The sequence below is a fragment of the Garra rufa genome, chromosome 8 (assembly GCF_049309525.1).
Source record: "Garra rufa chromosome 8, GarRuf1.0, whole genome shotgun sequence".
Classification (NCBI taxonomy): domain Eukaryota; kingdom Metazoa; phylum Chordata; class Actinopteri; order Cypriniformes; family Cyprinidae; genus Garra; species Garra rufa.
Window position 1 is genome coordinate 10,655,348 of NC_133368.1, and position 23,465 is coordinate 10,678,812.

Below are 23,465 nucleotides of genomic sequence, written 5' to 3' on the forward strand. Positions count from 1 at the left end.
TCAAACTACTTCAAAGCTTATTTGCAAAAGCATCAATGTCTGGAGTATCCTTTCGCAGCGCAATCTATGTTGTCGAGTTGAGTTATCGAGGTCAAAGTTGAGGTCACAGAGTTGATACCGATGAGCCAATCTTTCTACATTCCCCATGGTTAGTCTTCTCAATACAGCCTCTTTCATGACATGAAAACCACTAGCGACTGGGGTGGACTAACATTCACTTCATCTAGTGAAACGGCACTAATTTGACCAGATGTTGAGAGCATGAAAGAAGCATCGCGTTGACAGTATCCGCTCATCTGAGTGTCGCCTGCTTTATGAGGCTCTGTGCCCTAATGATGGGCAGGTTATTTGATTTTTGCGATTGTACATGCCCTGCTGTCAACAAGCCCCTTGACTCCTTTCGTTTGCTGCTCCGGTGAGCAGGGACACTTATCTGCGAGAAATGAAATCAAGGGTAATTGCATGTTCATGCCACAGAAAACGCCGACTACCAGACAGCGGGAGACTCCTTCCTTTCGCCAAATTATTCTGCTAACAGTCTGCTTCCAACTTGCTCTGTTAAACATCCTGTAGAAAAAGATTTTCCTGGCTCCGTATGTACAATTTAATACAAATCTTCCCCTCAGTCAGTCTCTCCCATCTTTCTCTATTTCTGTCTTATGTATCTGCCAGGGGCATTTTCTTTGAGAAGAGATGCAGTGCCTCCTCCAAAAATATTTGGATAAGAAAATAATCAACAGTGCAGAAATAAATCAAAACAAATATTTTGAAATTATGAGTGTGTATCACTCATTTTTCTAAAGTGACACAGTCCACTGTCTTTTTTGACCGGCTTGGGGGTGGGGGGGTGGGGTACATTGTACTGTGTAGGTCAGTATGATAATAATGCTAGCATATCATTTTTTAAAAACAGTCCAGAAATAAAATGGGTCAAAATGGTAAACATGGACAGTTTAATTGCAAAGTAAACAACTCACCTATTTATTTATCACCACTTTCGTAAATGGAAATGCCCTTGAAATGATGATCTGTGAACCACTTAGTTTGGTAAATTAAATCACCTCTCTGTCTGTGACCTTCTTTGCAAAATGCGGCATTTACCAATCATTTAATGACTAATGGTCTGCAAAAAAGTCGATCAACAGTTAGTAATATCAAATTAAAGATGAATATATTTTTATTACTGTTGTATAATTTTTTTTTTTGATAAATGGATAAACTTTCATGTTTTGATGCGACTTGATTTTTTATAAAGTGTGTCACACATACAAAATAAAACATAAAAAACAGAAGTCCACACGAGAAGGCAGACATTCAAAATAAATCTACTGAAATATGGTACATTCTCACTAATTTGTTTCCAGTTCACAGGACCTTTTGAGTCGCAAATTCTAATAAATGTGAATCATTCGAAACTACGTAAAAACATTTTGGTAACACTTTACAATAAGGTTCTTTAGTTAACATTAGTTAACTACATTAGTTAACATGAACTAATAATGAACTGCATTTATACAGCATTTATTAGTCTTTGTTAATGTTAATTTCAACATTTACTAATACATTACTAAAATCTTGTTAACATTAGTTAATGCAGTGAGAACTAACATGAACAAACAATGAACAACTGTATTTTCGCTAACTAACGTTACTAAAGATTAGTAAATACAGTAACAAATGTATTGCTCATGGTTAGTTCATGTTAGTTAATACATTAAATAATGTTTAACTAATGAACCTTATTGTAAAGTGTTACCAACATTTTTAAGTAACACAAAAGAATGAAATGTTGCCCTAACTTATCAAACACAGTTGACTGAACAAAGAATTTAAAACTGAACAATACTGCTTTAATGGTAAAGGATTAGTTCACTTCCAGAATAAAAATATCCTGATAATTGATTCACCCTGCATCATCCAAGATGTTCATGACTTTTTTTCTTCAGTCAAAAACAAATTAAGGTTTTTGAGGAAAACATTCCAGGATTTTTCTTCATATAGTGGACTTAAATGGGGGTCAGGGTTGAAAGTGAAGGTGAAAGTCAAAAGTTGTGACATATTGTCAAGTATGGTGACCCATACTCGAAATTGGTCCTCTGCATTTAACCCATCCAAGTGCACACACACAGCACTGAGAAGTGAACAACCACACACACTGTGAACACACACCGGAGCAGTGGGCAGCCATTGCTCCAGCACCTGGGGGTTTAGCGCCTTGCTCAAGGGCACATCAGTCATGGTGTTGAAGGTGAAAAGAGCGCTGTTCATTCACAATCCTCACCTTCAATTCCTGCCGGTGTGGGAATCGAACCGGCAACCTTTGGGTTACAAGCCCAACTATCTCAACATTAGGCCATGGATGCCCACTGAAGGCAGAAGGTCCAAATCGCAGTTTCAATGCAGCTTCAAAGGTTTCTACACAATCTCAGCCGAGTAAAAAGGTCTTATCTAGCAAAATGATTGGCCATTTTCTAAAATAAATGAATAAATAAAAGTTTATATACTTTTTGACCACAAATGCTCATGTTGCACTAGCTCTGCGATGAGTTTTTACGCATTACGTAATCATTTGGGAAAAGTCATGCATGTTTAGTTCTTTGTCTGTGTACTTTTCCCTTCTCCTCCAACTTCAAAATCGTTCAACATCGTTTTATCTTTCGTTACCTTAATTTCTTTTCGAATGACGAAAGAAAAACATCTTGGGTGACACGTTGTGTTGTGTTGTGTTTGTTTTCAATTATTATTATATGTATTTATTTTTTTACATTTAGAAGACGCTAATAACAACACATGCAAAATGTCTAATAAATAATTCAAAACCACAGAACAAGCTTGTGATGTAAAGTTAATTTCTGAGTCGACAACCTTGTGGACATCCCTAAACGTACAAGACGTTGTTCCTATTCAGTGTTAAGGTAAAGACACTGCATGTTTAATTCATCGTGAGCTTTTCAAACCAGAGTTCACGGGCTCTTACATATTCCAAGCAGGCAGGCCGACGTGGTCCCACTCTTTCTCCCCGGTTCACACCTTTTGTCTGCAAACCCTCACACTTCTATTTTAATGAAATGCTAATCCCAGGCAAGTTATTCCACTGTTTGGGTTAGAAATGCTTTTATTTATGCAACATCCAAGTACATGTTCTGTCTACAGAGATCAAGCCACACTCCAAGAGCTGCATTCATAAAAAAAGATAAAGAGAAAGCGAGAAACAGAAAGAGAGGGAGAGTGAAAGAGAGAAAGGTGACCTCGTCGTGAGCTTCATTACACCTGCTATGTTGCTGCCTTTTCATGTATAATCTAAAGCTTTCCACTCAGTTTCACTGACTCATTTCTGTGTGGATTCATTATTTGTTCAAAAGTTGTCAAAGAGCGACTTTGTGAATGCTGTGGTTCCATTACATGTAAAGGCAGCCTGAAATATGCAGTACTTTCTGCCTTAGAAATTCGCAGAGGCCTTGAGGTAAATAAATGCCTGGGATGAGCCTCAGGTTCACCTCAATTACAGATTAAATGAGGACAGGATTTTGTGAACTGCACTGACTGTTGATCTAAAATGGGATGTTTTCAAAGAACAAAATCGCACAGAAATTAAAGGATTCCTCTACGTCACTGTTGGGAAGAACAAACATCTAGTGTTATTCTATCTGTTCCAAGTCTGTCACTAATTGAGATCAATTATATTAGTGTAATTCAGTCAAAAACCTTAATTTCAATAATAATAACTATTAAATAATTAATTTTGGGAAAAAATGTCCTTTAGACTTTTTCAACATTAAAAATCATACAATTCTGAGAAAAAGTCAGAATTGTGAGTTTCTATAAAGTAGTTCTGAGAAGAAAAGTCAGAACTGTGAGTTTATACCACGCAATTCTGAGAAGAAAAGTCAGAACTGTGAGTTTATACCAGGTAATCCTGAGAAGAAAAGTCAGAATTGTGAGTTTATACCACGCAATTCTGAGAAGAAAAGTCAGAATTCTGAGTTTATACCAGGTAATCCTGAGAAGAAAAGTCAGAATTCTGAGTTTATACCAGGTAATCCTGAGAAGAAAAGTCAGAATTCTGAGTTTATACCAGGTAATCCTGAGAAGAAAAGTCAGAATTGTGAGTTCCCTTCCGGGAACTCAACACTGCGTCATCAACGCTTTGGGGAATGCCATTGGCGAACCCGCCTCTGAATCAGTCTGTAGCCAATAGAACGACGGGAGTGACGTCACCGGCGCGGTGACGTCAGCGACCAGGAAGTATATAAGCACGTGCGTTTCAAACCGGCTTCAGCTTTTGTCATTCAGCGAAGCGCTCTATGTTGGTCTGTCTGTCTCGGTATTTCATTGCTGTTTTTTGTGCCAGTTTGCACAGCTTTTGTTTGAGCAATGTCTGCCAAAAAGGGGAAAAAGTTTGAGATTTCTAAGGCGGTTCAGCAGCCACACAGAATGTGTGTTCCTCCCTGCCAGCGATTCATCGTTGGTGGGGACACACACAGGATGTGTGTGTTCTGCTTGGGAGCGGAGCATGCTCAGTCAGCCCTTGAGGGGGTTGGCTGTCCGCAGTGTGAGCGTCTTCCACTGCGGGTGCTTCGTTCCCGGAGGGCTCTCTTCGAGGAGGGAGCCTTCACCAGCGTTCCTCGCGGGTCTGGCCCCGCTTCCACCGAGGCGGAGCGGCAGCTGCACTCGTGGGGTTCGCAGCTCGATCTGTTGGAGGGTATAGAGACGGGTGATCCCCTATCTCCTTCCTCACCCAGCAGATCGGTTGATCTCCTCCTGGATGCGGAAGCCCGCACTGCGGTTTCTTCCCCCCGGGAGGAGGTCTCAACACTTCTCTTATCTTCCTCCGAGGAGGTTGATGTAGAGAGTGTTGATCTCCCTCAACCGCCTGTGAAATCCCCCCAATTTGAGGAGCTCCTGGAGGTGGTAACTCGTGCGGTAGCCAGACTCAACATCAGCTGGCCCGCCGAGCAATCTCATGAGCCGCCAGAAAGCAAATTAGATGAACGCTTTCTGCGGACACGCAAGCCACCTCCAGGGCGGAGCCTTCCGTTTTTCCCTGATCTCCACAGTGAGCTGTCGAGATCATGGGAAAAACCATTCTCGGCCCGTGTTTTCACCCCCTCCTCCGGTTACTACGGTAACGTGGGAGGGGTCGAGGAGCACGGGTACAAGATGATGCCAGCTGTTGAACAGACGCTCGCGAGCTATCTGTCTCCTGCAGCGGCATCATCTTTGAAGGCTCCGAATTTGCCCACCAAGCCTCTTAAGTTAACATCTAGCTTGTTGGGCAAGGGGTACGCGGCAGCGGGTCAGGCTGGGTCATGTCTGCACACTATGTCTGTGTTGCAGGCATACCAAGCCGACCTGCTTAAGGATTTAGACGACGGCAGGGAGGTTAATGTTTCAGAATTGCGGCGTACAGCAGATCTTGCTCTCCGCGCCACTAAGGAGACCGCCCGTGCTATTGGGCGGTCTATGGCAGCCCTTGTGGTCGCGGAGAGGCACCTCTGGTTGTCCCTGTCCGACATGAAGGAGAAGGACAGGGCCCTCCTGCTGGACGCCCCAATTCAGTCTCCTGGCCTGTTTGGCGACTCGGTCGATGCGGTCGTCAGCAGGTACCAGGAGGCCCGCAGACAAACTGCAGCTTTCCAGCAATACCTCCCTCGCCGTGTCTTTTCCTCTGGGGCTGCTGGACGGGAGCAGCCCCAGCTGCGTACCAGCTCCTCACGCCGCGAGGCGCAGAAAGCGAGCGTTGCTACCCGCACCCCTCCTGACAGATCAAGGGGGCGGGGTAAGCAGCGCTCCAAGTCGGGGGCCTCCAAGACTAGGCCCGACCTGAGGGTCGTGCTTCAGTCGAAGAGGTCCTCGGCTAAACGGCCCTGACTGCTGTGGCTCAGGGCCGTTGAGGGCAGCCCCTCTCGGGGGGAAATGGGGTTCACCACATTATATGGTGCCCATTTCTTCTCGGGGCCCTCAGGAGACCAGTCAGCTAACCCTGCCAGTGTTTCAGGGCGCGACAGTCTCTCACAAACCTCTGCTGGTGGTCCCGCCCGGCAACGTAGCGGACCCAGTAAGTTTGTCACCCCCATGGGGGTCCTCAGAGCAGTTAGTTCAGGTGTCGCCTGCCAGTCAGCTGTTACAGGCCACCGAATTAATTCTTCAAAGTTTACCAGAAACAAGCCTCGCTGGTTCCCTTAGTACACTTTCTGGCAGTGTGGAAACTACTGCCGAATGTGTCTCCATGGGTCCTGCGTACTGTAGAAAGAGGGTATCAAATTCAGTTCGGCGCCCCGGCGCCGCCCTTCAACGGGGTATTTCCTACTACGGTAGGCCCCGAGCAGGTTCTGGTAATGGAACAAGAAGTAGATTCTCTTCTGAGGAAGGAGGCCATCGAGGTGGTCCCTCCTCAGCTCAAAGAATCCGGGTTCTACAGCCGGTACTTCATTGTTCCCAAGAAGGATGGAGGGCTGCGGCCCATCTTAGATCTCAGACAACTGAACCGCTCAGTCAGAAAACTGAAGTTCAGTATGTTAACTGTCAAACAGGTCGTGTCTCAAATCAGGTCCGAGGACTGGTTTGTCACGATAGATCTCAAAGATGCGTACTTTCACGTCTCCATCCTTCCTCAGCACAGGAAGTAAATCAGGTTCGCTTTCAGGGGCAAAGCTTACCAATACAGAGTTCTTCCTTTCGGCCTAGCACTCTCACCCCGAACTTTTACAAAGTGTATGGATGCTGCTCTGGCTCCCCTGCGACTCCAGGGCATCCGTATGCTCAACTACATAGACGACTGGCTGATTTTAGCCAGTTCAGAACAGTTAGCGGTTCAGCATCGAGATGCTGTTCTCGCTCACATGGAAGCTTTGCGGTTGAGACTCAACACCAAGAAAAGTGTGCTGTCTCCATTACAGAGAACCACTTATCTAGGTGTCGTATGGGATTCGACCACGATGCAGGCACGTTTGTCTCCTGCTCGGATCGAGTCGATCCTTACTGCAGTAAATGCGGTCAAGCTAGGCCTGTCACTCACTGTCAAACAGTTTCAAGTACTGTTAGGTCTTATGGCAGCAGCAGCCAACGTAATACCTTTTGGCCTGCTGCACATGAGGCCGCTACAGTGGTGGCTCAAGACCAAGGGTTTTTCCCCGAGGGGAAATCCCTTCCGCAAGATCAAGGTCACGCGGCGATGCCTTCGTGCCTTGAACATGTGGAAGAAACCTTGGTTTCTGTCTCAGGGCCCGGTTCTGGGAGCTCCGTGTCGCCGCGTCATACTAGCGATGGATGCATCCCTCTCCGGGTGGGGAGCGGTCATGAGTGGCCGCTCGGCCTCCGGCCTGTGGACCAGTCAGCACCTCTCATGGCACATAAATTGCCTGGAGATGCTGGCGGTTTTCAAGGCTTTGAGGCACTTCCTCCCAGACCTGAGAAACCGCCATGTGTTGGTCCGCACCGACAACACAGCGGTGGTTTATTATATCAACCACCAGGGAGGTGTGCGGTCACGCCCCTTATGCAAGCTGGTGTCCCATATCCTCCTGTGGTCCCAGGGGAAACTCCTCTCACTGAGTGCAGTTCACATTCCTGGGCATCTCAACGTGGGGGCAGACGTCCTGTCGAGGCAGGGGCAAGTAAAGCCCATGGAATGGATGCTTCACCCACAGGTGGTGAAGCAGATATGGAGAGTGTTTGGCCAGGCTCAGGTGGACCTCTTTGCGACTCAAGAGACATCGCAGTGTCCCCTCTGGTACTCTCTAGTGCCTCCAGCTCCACTTGGGCTGGACGCCATGGTACAGACGTGGCCGAGGCTTCGTCTGTACGCCTTTCCCCCGATCGCTCTGCTCCCGGGAGTTCTAGAAAGAGTACGCCGGTACGGAGGCAGTCTACTGTTAGTAGCCCCATACTGGCCGACCCGAGTATGGTTCTCGGACATCATAGCCCTCCTAGATGGCTCTCCGTGGGAGATTCCGATCAGGAGGGACCTTCTTTCTCAGGCTGGGGGCGCAATCTGCCACCCCCACCCAGAGAAGTGGAAACTATGGGTGTGGCCCCTGAGGGGGCGCATCTCATAAGTGAGGGTCTCTCAACTGAGGTTGCTGAGACCATCCTTCACTCTAGAGCTCCCTCTACAAGGAAACTTTATGACCTGAAGTGGAAACTCTTCACTTCATGGTGTAGAGAGCGACACGCTGACCCAGTTCACTGCCCGGTTGGTACAGTGCTGGAGTTCCTGCAGTCTCGCTTCTCCACCGGGATAGCCCACTCCACCTTGAAGGTTTACGTGGCGGCTTTATCGGCCTTCCACGCCCCTCTCGGTGGCCTGTCATTGGGTAAGAACCCCCTGGTCATACGGTTCCTTCGCGGTGCACTCAGGTTGAGGCCTCGGGTGAACCCTAGAATCCCCACGTGGGATCTCGCTGTGGTACTTGAAGCCCTCTGTAGGCCTCCATTCGAGCCCTTAGAGGAGATTTCAGATCGCTTCCTTACTATTAAGACGGCGCTGCTGTTGGCTCTTACTTCTCTGAGGAGAGTAGGAGACCTTCAGGCCCTTTCAGTGGCCCCTTCATACATTGACTTTGCGCCTGGTTTGGCCAAAGCATTCCTCTACCCTAGACCCGGGTACGTACCGAAGGTACCGACAGCAGTACCACAGCCAGTCACCCTGCAGGCCTTTTATCCTCCTCCATTCGTGGAGAGCGACCATCGGAAGTATAATTGTATGTGTCCAGTGCGAGCACTGGACACATACGTCCACAGAGCTGCCCTGTGGCGGAAATCAGAGCAACTGTTGGTCTGCTACGGTCCCCCTAAGAGGGGGCTCCCTGCAACGAAACCGACTATCAGTAGATGGATCGTAGATGCCATAACTACTGCTTATGAGTCCTCTGGCCTCCCATCACCGATGGGCGTCAAGGCTCACTCTACTCGAGGCATGGCGGCCTCGAAAGCTTTGATGGCAGGTGTCCATATCCAGGACATCTGCAGTGCGGCGGGTTGGTCTACACCTTTGACCTTCGTTAGGTTCTACGAGCTAGACCTACGAGCCACTCCAGGCTCCTCTGTCCTGAGCTGACAGGAGTTATACCTCGTGAGCCTGAGGGCCGAGGTAGAAGTTCCCTCTTCGCTGGGTACCCCCCAGGCAGAGATGTAATTTCGCTCACGTCCTGGCAGTTTTCCAGGCGGAGCCCATGCCAATGCCCTGGCCACAAGTTTCCAGGCACTACTTGTGTCCCTCTTGTCTGGGTACGCCCCGACAAAGGACTATTGTCTCCTCGTGTGCCCAAGGGTCGAGGACGTCTCCTTCCTCTCGGTCTGGTTGGTCACCAGACAGAGGCCTCCACCTCCTGAGCCCGAGGGCCGAGGTGCTTTACATTCCCTCTTCGCTGGGCGCGTCCCAGGCAGAGATGTAATTCTACTCGCGTCCTGGCAGTTTCCAGGCGGAGCCGTTTCAGTGCCCTGGCCAGAAGTTTCCAGGCACCACTTGGGTCCCTCTTGATCCGGGTAAGCCCCGACAAAGGACCATCCTTTCTCCTCGTGTGCTCGAGGGCCGAGGAGAACCCCCTCTCTGGCTGGTGACCAGACTGGGGTGTATGACCAAAATCTCGTGATCCCGAGGGCCGAGGTTTATCCCTCTTCGCTGGGTACGTCCCAGGCAGAGATGTAATACCGCTTGCGTCCTGGCAGTCTCCCAGGCGAAGCAACTTGGTGCTCTGGTACCCCCAGACACCTCTTGTCCCTCTACGTCTGGCTGGTCCCCAGACAGAGGTGGACTCTTTTCCTTGTGTGCCCGAGGGCCGAGGCGGATCAGATCCCTCTTCGCTGGGAGTTCCCCAGGCAGAGATGTAATCCCACTCGCGTCCTGGCAGTTTTCCAGGCGGAGCCAATTCAGTCCCTCCCGTGCTGGCTGTTCCCCAGACGGAGTTTTGGACTATTTCCTCGTGTGCCTGAGGGCCGAGGTTCACATCATTCTTCCTCTTCGCTGGGTGCGTCCCAGGCAGAGATGTCATCACACTCACGTCCTGGCAGTTTTCCAGGCGGAGTTTTTCTGGTCCCTCTTTGCTGGTGTCCCCAGACAGAGCGACCACTTTCCTCGTGAGCCCGAGGGCCGAGGTATATACCATCTCCCTCTTGCTCTGGCATTATTCCGGACAGAGGCGTAATATTTCTCACGTCCTGGCAGTTTCCCAGGCGGAGAACCATCAGTGCCCCTCAGGTAAGTATCTTCTGGCACTGCCCTCTTGCTCTGGGCTGGTCCCCCAGACAGAGGGATATCGTCTCTCTTGTCCTGGTAACCCCAGGCAGAGAGCTCTTCCTGGCCTGATCCACCAGAAGCAACGCTTTCCTTTTTCCTTTCCCAGACAAACACCACTGGGCAGGAACTTGGAATTATGGATAGTTGGTATATCGTTCCCCAAAGCGTTGATGACGCAGTGTTGGGTTACGTATGTAACCCTGGTTCCCTGAGGGAACGAGACACTGCGTCTCTGACCATAATTCCCGCATTCCTGCCGCGCTTCGCTTCATTCCTGGAAGCTGAAGCCGGTTTGAAACGCACGTGCTTATATACTTCCTGGTCGCTGACGTCACCGCGCCGGTGACGTCACTCCCGTCGTTCTATTGGCTACAGACTGATTCAGAGGCGGGTTCGCCAATGGCATTCCCCAAAGCGTTGATGACGCAGTGTCTCGTTCCCTCAGGGAACCAGGGTTACATACGTAACCCGAGACGTTTATACCAGGTAATCCTGAGAAGAAAAGTCAGAATTCTGAGTTTATACCAGGTAATCCTGAGAAGAAAAGTCAGAATTCTGAGTTTATACCAGGTAATCCTGAGAAGAAAAGTCAGAATTCTGAGTTTATACCAGGTAATCCTGAGAAGAAAAGTCAGAATTGTGAGTTTATACCACGCAATTCTGAGAAGAAAAGTCAGAATTCTGAGTTTATACCAGGTAATCCTGAGAAGAAAAGTCAGAATTGTGAGTTTATACCAGGTAATCCTGAGAAGAAAAGTCAGAATTGTGAGTTTATACCAGGTAATCCTGAGAAGAAAAGTCAGAATTCTGAGTTTATACCAGGTAATCCTTAGAAGAAAAGTCAGAATTGTGAGTTTATACCACGCAATTCTGAGAAGAAAAGTCAGAATTCTGAGTTTATACCAGGTAATTCTGAGAAGAAAAGTCAGAAGTGTGAGTTTATACCACGTAATCCTGAGAAGAAAAGTCAGAACTGTGAGTTTATACCACGCAATTCTGAGAAGAAAAGTCAGAATTGTGAATCATATAATTCTGAGAAAAAGTCAGAATTGTGAGTTTCTATAAAGTAGTTCTGAGAAGAAAAGTCAGAACTGTGAGTTTATACCACGTAATCCTGAGAAGAAAAGTCAGAATTGTGAGTTTATACCACGCAATTCTGAGAAGAAAAGTCAGAACTGTGAGTTTATACCACGCAATTCTGAGAAGAAAAGTCAGAATTCTGAGTTTATACCAGGTAATTCTGAGAAGAAAAGTCAGAAGTGTGAGTTTATACCACGCAATTCTGAGAAGAAAAGTCAGAACTGTGAGTTTATACCACGCAATTCTGAGAAAAAAAGTCAGAATTCTGAGTTTATACCAGGTAATTCTGAGAAGAAAAGTCAGAACTGTAAGTTTATACCACGCAATTCTGAGAAGAAAAGTCAGAACTGTCAGTTTATACCACGCAATTCTGAGAAAAAAAGTCAGAATTCTGAGTTTATACCACGCAATTCTGAGAAGAAAAGTCAGAACTGTGAGTTTATACCACGCAATTCTGAGAAAAAAAGTCAGAATTCTGAGTTTATACCAGGTAATTCTGAGAAGAAAAGTCAGAACTGTAAGTTTATACCACGTAATTCTGAGAAGCAAAGTCAGAACTGTGAGTTTACACCACGCAATTCTGAGAAAAAAAGTCAGAATTGTGTTTAAACCACGCAATTCTGAGAAAAAAAGTTAGAATTCTGAGTTTATACCAGGTAATTCTGAGAAAAAAAGTCAGAACTGTGAGTTTATACCACATAATTCTGAGAAAAAAAGTCAGAACTGTGAGTTTATACCACGCAATTCTGAGAAAAAAAGTCAGAACTGTGAGTTTATACCACGCAATTCTGAGAAAAAAAGTCAGAATTGTGAGTTTCTATAAAGTAGTTTTGAGAAGAAAAGTCAGAACTGTGAGTTTATACCACGTAATCCTGAGAAGAAAAGTCAGAACTGTGAGTTTATACCACGCAATTCTGAGAAGAAAAGTCAGAACGGTGAGTTTATACCACGTAATTCTGAGAAAAAAAAGTCAGAACAGTGAGTTTATACCACGCAATTCTGAGAAGAAAAGTCAGAACTGTGAGTTTATACCACGCAATTCTGAGAAGAAAAGTCAGAACGGTGAGTTTATACCACGTAATTCTGAGAAAAAAACGTCAGAACAGTGGGTTTATACCAAGCAATTCTGAGAAAAAAAAGTCAGAACTGTGAGTTTATACCACGCAATTCTGAGAAGAAAAGTCAAAACTGTGAGTTTATACCACGCAATTCTGAGAAGAAAAGTCAGAACGGTGAGTTTATACCACGTAATTCTGAGAAAAAAAGTCAGAACGGTGAGTTTATACCACGTAATTCTGAGAAAAAAAAGTCAGAACTGTGAGTTTATACCACGCAATTCTGAGAAGAAAAGTCAAAACTGTGAGTTTATACCACGCAATTCTGAGAAGAAAAGTCAGAACGGTGAGTTTATACCACGTAATTCTGAGAAAAAAAAGTCAGAACAGTGAGTTTATGCCATGTAATTCTAAAACAAGTCAAAACTGTGAGTTTATACCACGCAATTCTGAGAAGAAAAGTCAGAACGGTGAGTTTATGCCATGTAATTCTAAAAAAAGTCAAAACTGTGAGTTTATACCACGCAATTCTGAGAAGAAAAGTCAGAACGGTGAGTTTATGCCACGTAATTCTGAGAAGCAAAGTCAGAACTGTGAGTTTACACCACGCAATTCTGAGAAAAAAAGTCAGAATTGTGTTTATACCACGCAATTCTGAGAAAAAAAGTTAGAATTCTGAGTTTATACCAGGTAATTCTGAGAAAAAAAGTCAGAACTGTGAGTTTATACCACATAATTCTGAGAAAAAAAGTCAGAATTCTGAGTTTATACCACGTAATTCTGAGAAGAAAAGTCAGAACTGTGAGTTTATACCACATAATTCTGAGAAAAAAAGTCAGAATTCTGAGTTTATACCACGCAATTCTGAGAAAAAAAGTCAGAACTGTGAGTTTATACCACGCAATTCTGAGAAGAAAAGTCAGAACTGTGAGTTTATACCACGCAATTCTGAGAAGAAAAGTCAGAACTGTGAGTTTATACCACGTAATTCTAAAAAAAAGTCAGAACTGTGAGTTTATACCACGCAATTCTGAGAAGAAAAGTCAGAACTGTGAGTTTATACCACGTAATTCTGAGAAAAAAAGTCAGAATTCTAAGTTTATACCAGGTAATTCTGAGAAGAAAAGTCAGAACTGTGAGTTTATACCACGCAATTCTGAGAAGAAAAGTCAAAACTGTGAGTTTATACCACGCAATTCTGAGAAGAAAAGTCAGAACGGTGAGTTTATACCACGTAATTCTGAGAAAAAAAAGTCAGAACAGTGAGTTTATGCCATGTAATTCTAAAAAAAGTCAAAACTGTGAGTTTATACCACGCAATTCTGAGAAGAAAAGTCAGAACGGTGAGTTTATGCCATGTAATTCTAAAAAAAGTCAAAACTGTGAGTTTATACCACGCAATTCTGAGAAGAAAAGTCAGAACGGTGAGTTTATGCCACGTAATTCTGAGAAGCAAAGTCAGAACTGTGAGTTTACACCACGCAATTCTGAGAAAAAAAGTCAGAATTGTGTTTATACCACGCAATTCTGAGAAAAAAAGTTAGAATTCTGAGTTTATACCAGGTAATTCTGAGAAAAAAAGTCAGAACTGTGAGTTTATACCACATAATTCTGAGAAAAAAAGTCAGAATTCTGAGTTTATACCACGTAATTCTGAGAAGAAAAGTCAGAACTGTGAGTTTATACCACATAATTCTGAGAAAAAAAGTCAGAATTCTGAGTTTATACCACGCAATTCTGAGAAAAAAAGTCAGAACTGTGAGTTTATACCACGCAATTCTGAGAAGAAAAGTCAGAACTGTGAGTTTATACCACGCAATTCTGAGAAGCAAAGTCAGAACTGTGAGTTTACACCACGCAATTCTGAGAAAAAAAGTTAGAATTCTGAGTTTATACCAGGTAATTCTGAGAAAAAAAGTCAGAACTGTGAGTTTATACCACATAATTCTGAGAAAAAAAGTCAGAATTCTGAGTTTATACCACGCAATTCTGAGAAAAAAAGTCAGAACTGTGAGTTTATACCACGCAATTCTGAGAAGAAAAGTCAGAACTGTGAGTTTATACCACGTAATTCTAAAAAAAAGTCAGAACTGTGAGTTTATACCACGCAATTCTGAGAAGAAAAGTCAGAACTGTGAGTTTATACCACGTAATTCTGAGAAAAAAAGTCAGAATTCTAAGTTTATACCAGGTAATTCTGAGAAGAAAAGTCAGAACTGTGAGTTTATACCACGTAATTCTGAGAAAAAAAGTCAGAATTCTAAGTTTATACCAGGTAATTCTGAGAAGAAAAGTCAGAACTGTGAGTTTATACCAGGTAATTCTGAGAAGAAAAGTCAGAACTGTGAGTTTATACCAGGTAATTCTGAGAAAAAAAGTCAGAACTGTGAGTTTATACCAGGTAATTCTGAGAAAAAAAGTCAGAATTCTGAGTTTATACCAGGTAATTCTGAGAAAAAAAGTCAGAACTGTGAGTTTATACCAGGTAATTCTGAGAAAAAAAGTCAGAACTGTGAGTTTATACCAGGTAATTCTGAGAAAAAAAGTCAGAACTGTGAGTTTATACCAGGTAATTCTGAGAAAAAAAGTCAGAACTGTGAGTTTATACCAGGTAATTCTGAGAAAAAAAGTCAGAACTGTGAGTTTATACCACGTAATTCTGAGAAGAAAAGTCAGAACTGTGAGTTTATACCAGGTAATTCTGAGAAGAAAAGTCAAAACTGTGAGTTTATACCAGGTAATTCTGAGAAAAAAAGTCAGAATTGTGAGTTTATACCACGTAATTCTGAGAAGAAAAGTCAGAACTGTGAGTTTATACCAGGTAATTCTGAGAAAAAAAGTCAGAATTGTGAGTTTATACCACGTAATTCTGAGAAGAAAAGTCAGAACTGTGAGTTTATACCAGGTAATTCTGAGAAAAAAAGTCAGAACTGTGAGTTTATACCACGCAATTCTGAGAAGAAAAGTCAGAACTGTGAGTTTATACCAGGTAATTCTGAGAAAAAAAGTCAGAACTGTGAGTTTATACCAGGTAATTCTGAGAAAAAAAGTCAGAACTGTGAGTTTATACCACGCAATTCTGAGAAGAAAAGTCAGAACTGTGAGTTTATACCAGGTAATTCTGAGAAAAAAAGTCAGAACAGTGAGTTTATACCACGTAATTCTAAAAAAAAGTCAGAACTGTGAGTTTATACCAGGTAATCCTGAGAAGAAAAGTCAAAACTGTGAGTTTATACCAGGTAATTCTGAGAAGAAAAGTCAGAACTGTGAGTTTATACCATGCAATTCTGAGAAGAAAAATCAAAACTGTGAGTTTATACCAGGTAATTCTGAGAAGAAAAGTCAGAACTGTGAGTTTATACCATGCAATTCTGAGAAGAAAAGTCAAAACTGTGAGTTTATACCAGGTAATTCTGAGAAGAAAAGTCAGAACTGTGAGTTTATACCATGCAATTCTGAGAAGAAAAGTCAGAACTGTGAGTTTATACCATGCAATTCTGAGAAAAAAAGTCAGAACTGTGAGTTTATACCACGTAATTCTGAGAAGAAAAGTCAGAACTGTGAGTTTATACCAGGTAATTCTGAGAAGAAAAGTCAAAACTGTGAGTTTATACCAGGAAATTCTGAGAAAAAAAGTCAGAATTGTGAGTTTATACCACGTAATTCTGAGAAGAAAAGTCAGAACTGTGAGTTTATACCAGGTAATTCTGAGAAAAAAAGTCAGAACTGTGAGTTTATACCAGGTAATTCTGAGAAAAAAAGTCAGAACTGTGAGTTTATACCAAGCAATTCTGAGAAGAAAAGTCAGAACTGTGAGTTTATACCAGGTAATTCTGAGAAAAAAAGTCAGAACTGTGAGTTTATACCAGGTAATTCTGAGAAAAAAAGTCAGAACTGTGAGTTTATACCACGCAATTCTGAGAAGAAAAGTCAGAACTGTGAGTTTATACCACGTAATTCTGAGAAAAAAAGTCAGAACTGTGAGTTTATACCAGGTAATTCTGAGAAAAAAAGTCAGAACTGTGAGTTTATACCACGCAATTCTGAGAAGAAAAGTCAGAACTGTGAGTTTATACCACGTAATTCTGAGAAAAAAAGTCAGAACTGTGAGTTTATACCAGGTAATTCTGAGAAGAAAAGTCAGAACTGTGAGTTTATACCAAGCAATTCTGAGAAGAAAAGTCAGAACTGTGAGTTTATACCAGGTAATTCTGAGAAAAAAAGTCAGAACTGTGAGTTTATACCAGGTAATTCTGAGAAAAAAAGTCAGAACTGTGAGTTTATACCACGCAATTCTGAGAAGAAAAGTCAGAACTGTGAGTTTATACCACGTAATTCTGAGAAAAAAAGTCAGAACTGTGAGTTTATACCAGGTAATTCTGAGAAAAAAAGTCAGAACTGTGAGTTTATACCACGCAATTCTGAGAAGAAAAGTCAGAACTGTGAGTTTATACCAGGTAATTCTGAGAAAAAAAGTCAGAACTGTGAGTTTATACCAGGTAATTCTGAGAAAAAAAGTCAGAACTGTGAGTTTATACCACGCAATTCTGAGAAGAAAAGTCAGAACTGTGAGTTTATACCACGTAATTCTGAGAAGAAAAGTCAGAACTGTGAGTTTATACCACGCAATTCTGAGAAGAAAAGTCAGAACTGTGAGTTTATACCAAGCAATTCTGAGAAGAAAAGTCAGAACTGTGAGTTTATACCAGGTAATTCTGAGAAAAAAAGTCAGAACTGTGAGTTTATACCAGGTAATTCTGAGAAAAAAAGTCAGAACTGTGAGTTTATACCACGCAATTCTGAGAAGAAAAGTCAGAACTGTGAGTTTATACCACGTAATTCTGAGAAGAAAAGTCAGAACTGTGAGTTTATACCACGCAATTCTGAGAAGAAAAGTCAGAACTGTGAGTTTATACCAAGCAATTCTGAGAAGAAAAGTCAGAACTGTGAGTTTATACCAGGTAATTCTGAGAAAAAAAGTCAGAACTGTGAGTTTATACCAGGTAATTCTGAGAAAAAAAGTCAGAACTGTGAGTTTATACCACGCAATTCTGAGAAGAAAAGTCAGAACTGTGAGTTTATACCACGTAATTCTGAGAAAAAAAGTCAGAACTGTGAGTTTATACCAGGTAATTCTGAGAAAAAAAGTCAGAACTGTGAGTTTATACCACGCAATTCTGAGAAGAAAAGTCAGAACTGTGAGTTTATACCACGTAATTCTGAGAAGAAAAGTCAGAATTGTGAGTTTATACCACGTAATTCTGAGAAGAAAAGTCAGAACTGTGAGTTTATACCAGGTAATTCTGAGAAAAAAAGTCAGAACTGTGAGTTTATACCACGCAATTCTGAGAAGAAAAGTCAGAACTGTGAGTTTATACCACGCAATTCTGAGAAGAAAAGTCAGAATTGTGAGTTTATACCACGTAATTCTGAGAAGAAAAGTCAGAACTGTGAGTTTATACCAGGTAATTCTGAGAAAAAAAGTCAGAATTGTGAGTTTATACCACGTAATTCTGAGAAGAAAAGTCAGAACTGTGAGTTTATACCAGGTAATTCTGAGAAAAAAAGTCAGAACTGTGAGTTTATACCACGCAATTCTGAGAAGAAAAGTCAGAACTGTGAGTTTATACCAGGTAATTCTGAGAAAAAAAGTCAGAACTGTGAGTTTATACCAGGTAATTCTGAGAAAAAAAGTCAGAACTGTGAGTTTATACCACGCAATTCTGAGAAGAAAAGTCAGAACTGTGAGTTTATACCAGGTAATTCTGAGAAAAAAAGTCAGAACAGTGAGTTTATACCACGTAATTCTAAAAAAAAGTCAGAACTGTGAGTTTATACCAGGTAATCCTGAGAAGAAAAGTCAAAACTGTGAGTTTATACCAGGTAATTCTGAGAAGAAAAGTCAGAACTGTGAGTTTATACCATGCAATTCTGAGAAGAAAAATCAAAACTGTGAGTTTATACCAGGTAATTCTGAGAAGAAAAGTCAGAACTGTGAGTTTATACCATGCAATTCTGAGAAGAAAAGTCAAAACTGTGAGTTTATACCAGGTAATTCTGAGAAGAAAAGTCAGAACTGTGAGTTTATACCATGCAATTCTGAGAAGAAAAGTCAGAACTGTGAGTTTATACCATGCAATTCTGAGAAAAAAAGTCAGAACTGTGAGTTTATACCACGTAATTCTGAGAAGAAAAGTCAGAACTGTGAGTTTATACCAGGTAATTCTGAGAAGAAAAGTCAAAACTGTGAGTTTATACCAGGAAATTCTGAGAAAAAAAGTCAGAATTGTGAGTTTATACCACGTAATTCTGAGAAGAAAAGTCAGAACTGTGAGTTTATACCAGGTAATTCTGAGAAAAAAAGTCAGAACTGTGAGTTTATACCAGGTAATTCTGAGAAAAAAAGTCAGAACTGTGAGTTTATACCAAGCAATTCTGAGAAGAAAAGTCAGAACTGTGAGTTTATACCAGGTAATTCTGAGAAAAAAAGTCAGAACTGTGAGTTTATACCAGGTAATTCTGAGAAAAAAAGTCAGAACTGTGAGTTTATACCACGCAATTCTGAGAAGAAAAGTCAGAACTGTGAGTTTATACCACGTAATTCTGAGAAAAAAAGTCAGAACTGTGAGTTTATACCAGGTAATTCTGAGAAAAAAAGTCAGAACTGTGAGTTTATACCACGCAATTCTGAGAAGAAAAGTCAGAACTGTGAGTTTATACCACGTAATTCTGAGAAAAAAAGTCAGAATTCTGAGTTTATACCACGTAATTCTAAAAAAAAGTCAGAACTGTGAGTTTATACCATGCAATTCTGAGAAGAAAAGTCAAAACTGTGAGTTTATACCTTGCAATTCTGAGAAAAAAAGTCAGAAGTGTGAGTTTATATCACGTAATTCTGAGAAAAAAAGTCAGAATTGTGAGATAAAAAGTTGCAATTGCTTTTTTTTTGTTCCGTGGCTGAAACAGGCTTCTATACTTTTTTAACTGATGGACACAACAAAAAATACAGATTAAGAAAAGTGTTACATATTTGTCAAAATTGCAGGCTATATAGTGTAGCTTGCTACTTTACAACAGTCTTTCAACTACAGCTCATAAATTATAAGCAGCATTTAGTTTCAAAGGTCCTTCCTCAGCATTACTCTTTGTTAGCTGCCGAGGCTAGACGGGAAGAACCTACTCCCCACCGTTCGCTTCACACTGGAATATGACGTTTGTACTATAATATCACCTTCAGAAAACACACATTCACTTTCTACCTGGCAAATGGGATTCTGGGCTTCATTCAAGGGGCTTATGCATATAAACGAAATGTTAACATGTTCTTCATTTTCCCAAGAACTGGGCATGAAGGTCAAGAAGGATGAAAAGAGAGGGGAAAAATTGCACCGTGATTTGTGACTGAACAGCTGTGACATTTATTCCTGGTCTTAACGGATCCTTCCTGAGGTGCTCCATTAGCTGTTCTTTAATCCCAACGAGAATGTCAAGGGCAATTGTAAACACGAGCCAGAGTTCCATCCCTCATTAAAAGATGTATTTACTCTAAATGATGGCCTTATCATTTGCCACGGATGAAAATAGAAAGGAGGGATGAGGCATCGTTTTAGTTTTGCAATTCTCATTGACATTTTGCTATTTTGGAAATGCGTTTTGGGAAATATGCTACATGGATGAAGGCAAAGCCTGTTCTGGCAAATTCATGTGGCCACAAATACAAAATCCTCTAAAATAAAAGCAGCATTAACTCCAATAGGGGCACCAAGCGAAAATCTCAGAATTCTCAGGAGTGGCGTTATGAAGCTAATTTGAAATTAATTAACGAGGACTAGACTTCTTTTGTTTGGAATGATTTTCCATTTTAAAATGAACAGGTGTAGTCTGCATGAAACACTTACCAAACAGAAATCAATCCATTTGTTCTGCTTCCTGCTACAGAAAGCGAGAACAAATTCCTCCTACAATTCTCAACGAGTCACGCAATTGTTTGCTTTTACATTTTATATCGAGCTCATAAACTGAGCTCATTCTGCCGGGGAAAGCCAGGGACATGACACGATATTAACAGCCCAGCATCTCTCTCTCCCTGCCTCTCCTGGGACACAAGTGTTAATCGGAGCCATCAGGTCCTTTCCTGCTGGATCAATGTCAGCACAAATTTCAGATTGCTTTCCTGATGCACGCCAACTTATCTGTGATTCAACTTTAATAGGTTATTGAACGGCACAAGCATTTAGGGAGCAGGGCCGTATTTCAAGTTATTGACAATCAAATCCACACAACTTTCTCATTACCATACATTAGGACAAACAGAATTAATCTTTAGGGGCACTGTCAGGTGAAAGGACAACACTATGATTGAAAGAGGTCACAACCTGGGTTGTAGGAAAATAAATTACTAATATCCAGTTGAGTTTGGAATGATTTTCTGTATTTTTACCAACTTTTTTATAAAAAATTACCATACTTTTAGTAGTTTTAGTGTAAGCATAATACCAATGTATCCGCTTGTTAAAGCTGATGTCACACGTCACCTTTTCCATGAGTTCTGGGTCCAAACACTCTATCAGATGACACGAAGAAACAACAAACAGTGCTAATATACACTTATAACATTATGTAATATACTAAACATTTGGGATGCTGTGAGCATGAAGACTGTAGTGTTTGAAAACATTTAGCTTAAATGTATAATATGAATAAACAGTGCTCAGTAATGGCTGTTGAGATAGTATTCTCAAGTGAAATGAGCTGAGGCTTGGAACCGGAAACAGCATTCGTTGGTGCATTCGTTGGACGCATTAAGTCACCACTTAACAAGTGGTTAAGAATAGTGGGATCCAAAAGTCTGAGACCACATTAAAAATCAGAATTTTTTAAACATTTAAAACAATTTTCCACACTATAGGTCACTAACCAAATAAGTACAGTACTATAGCGTTCATGTCAGCTTGACATACCAAAAATTATATAAAATATATTTTTTTACTCAAATTATTAAGTGTCCCGTTATTTATAATTGGTATACACTAAAATACATGGTTCAAATGTTGGGTCAGTCATTTCTTTTTAAGACACAGTATGTCGTTTTTACCGCTAGAGGGCACATATTCAGAACAAACAACGAAACAAAGGCGTAGTTTGATGATGCTTTGATTGAGTGTGGAATCACGGGAGTTGTCGTCTTCATCCCCACAGCCGATGCAATCCGACGGGACTTGGGCAGAAATCATGTTCATTGATAAGCTGATGTATTAAAGATTCATTAACGTCACTGTAGTATGAAGGAGGGTTGGGTTGAAAGCCATGGAAGCCGAATGATAAAAAAAAAAAAAAAAACATGGCTCGAAAGCAGCAGAGCTTTATAATGCCACAGTCAACCGCTTTCGCTATTTCCTGTCATGCGTATGTGGGGTAAAGTAGTGCTGTTTTATCATACTAAATACATTTGAGTGTGTTAAAAGTTCTGTTATAATGCGTTTGTCACCTGTCTAATAAAACGCATAACATATTAAAGGGCCTTTGGTGTTTCCATGTTTTCTACAAAATAAATCAAGGGTGTATGACGTCATTGGCAGGAGATGCAATGACAAGCAATGGGACACTAATTTCTTATTCCTCTGAAATTAACATTCTTGGAAACATTTGGGAAACATTTGTAAGTACAGAAGTCAGCAAAACATACAACACTGTTCTAGTGTTTTTTGGATATTTTAAATAAAAAAATCTTACATATTGTGCCTTTAAGAAATTAATACTTGCATTCAGCATGGACACATTATTTTTATTTGCTACAAAAGATAATAATAAATGCTGTTCTTATAAACTTTCTGTTTACCATAGATTCCTCAAAAAAATTCCCCCAAAATATTAAGCATCATATTAAAAAAGTTTTCAGCACTGACAATAGAGGGTTTGCACTTACGTCATTGTTTGGTCAGTTACCGGATGTGCGGCCATATTGAAGATACTCAAATGTAAACAACAGCATTGATTGCATGGTTAATGTACTACTGAATACGTTGTTTTGTTCATTTATGCTCTCTAAACCACAGAAAAAAAAAAAAAACATGTGGAAGCTGTTAAATCATTTAGAGAAGAAAAGGGAGAAATAATTTGATAAACTAAAGTTATTCCACGGTAAAGATACGTATAAGAGGTATTAATTAAAATATTAGTCTAATATTTCACCTACCTGACCAGAAATGATAAGAACAAACATGAATGTTGTCAAGATTCTTGCTCTGGAAATCCTGGTTCAGTTTGGCCAACCGCAAATGCCTTTTGTTCCTCAGACAGTTTTTGTACTCTTCTACAAAGTTTTGTTATAACTTTTGACAGTCTATAGTACTCCAAATGTTTTTCCCGGTCCGACCAGTTAGTAAAGCCCAAAACATGACAATAATTGACCATTACAGCAGCTATAATCAGCTAAATATGCAAGTTTTGAAGTTTTGTTCGGTTTAACATTTTTAACATTCAGTGTTGCCAATATGGCTTTGTGACACTCTGGCTGCTGTAAATTCAGCTTTGCCATCACAGAATTACATTGTAAAATATATTTAGCAACAAAACAGCTATTTTAAATTGCAATAATCTATCACAATATTACTGTATGAAATACATACTGCCTTGGTGAGCATAAGAGACTGCTTTCAAAAACTGATTTTCAAAAAACAAAAAATCTTACTGACCCCAAACTTTATAAAGGTACATTAAAAATTTAAATAGTAGAATTAAACTAGACATTTGCTCTAGTGGTCTCAGACTTTGGCACCCCAGTGTATATAGAAATTGGTGTCTTAAAAAAGTCTAGCAGTGTCTAGCTGAATATCGAACAGTGAAATGTGTTCCCTCTGTTGGTTATGAACGTGTCAAAAACACTGGGTGGCCGTTTAGTGGGTCCCAGCTGCTGCCAGCAGTTCTTATGCTGCAAATGTCCGCCATGGCCTTGAATCACACAGAGCAAATTTCACATCAAAAGCAACAGACTTCACACAGGCGCCGAACTGACGTACTCTCTCGGAGCTGAGGGAGAATGTGGAAAACCTTTTTTAAAAGAAGACTGAGCTACATGCATCTACTGTCTGGGA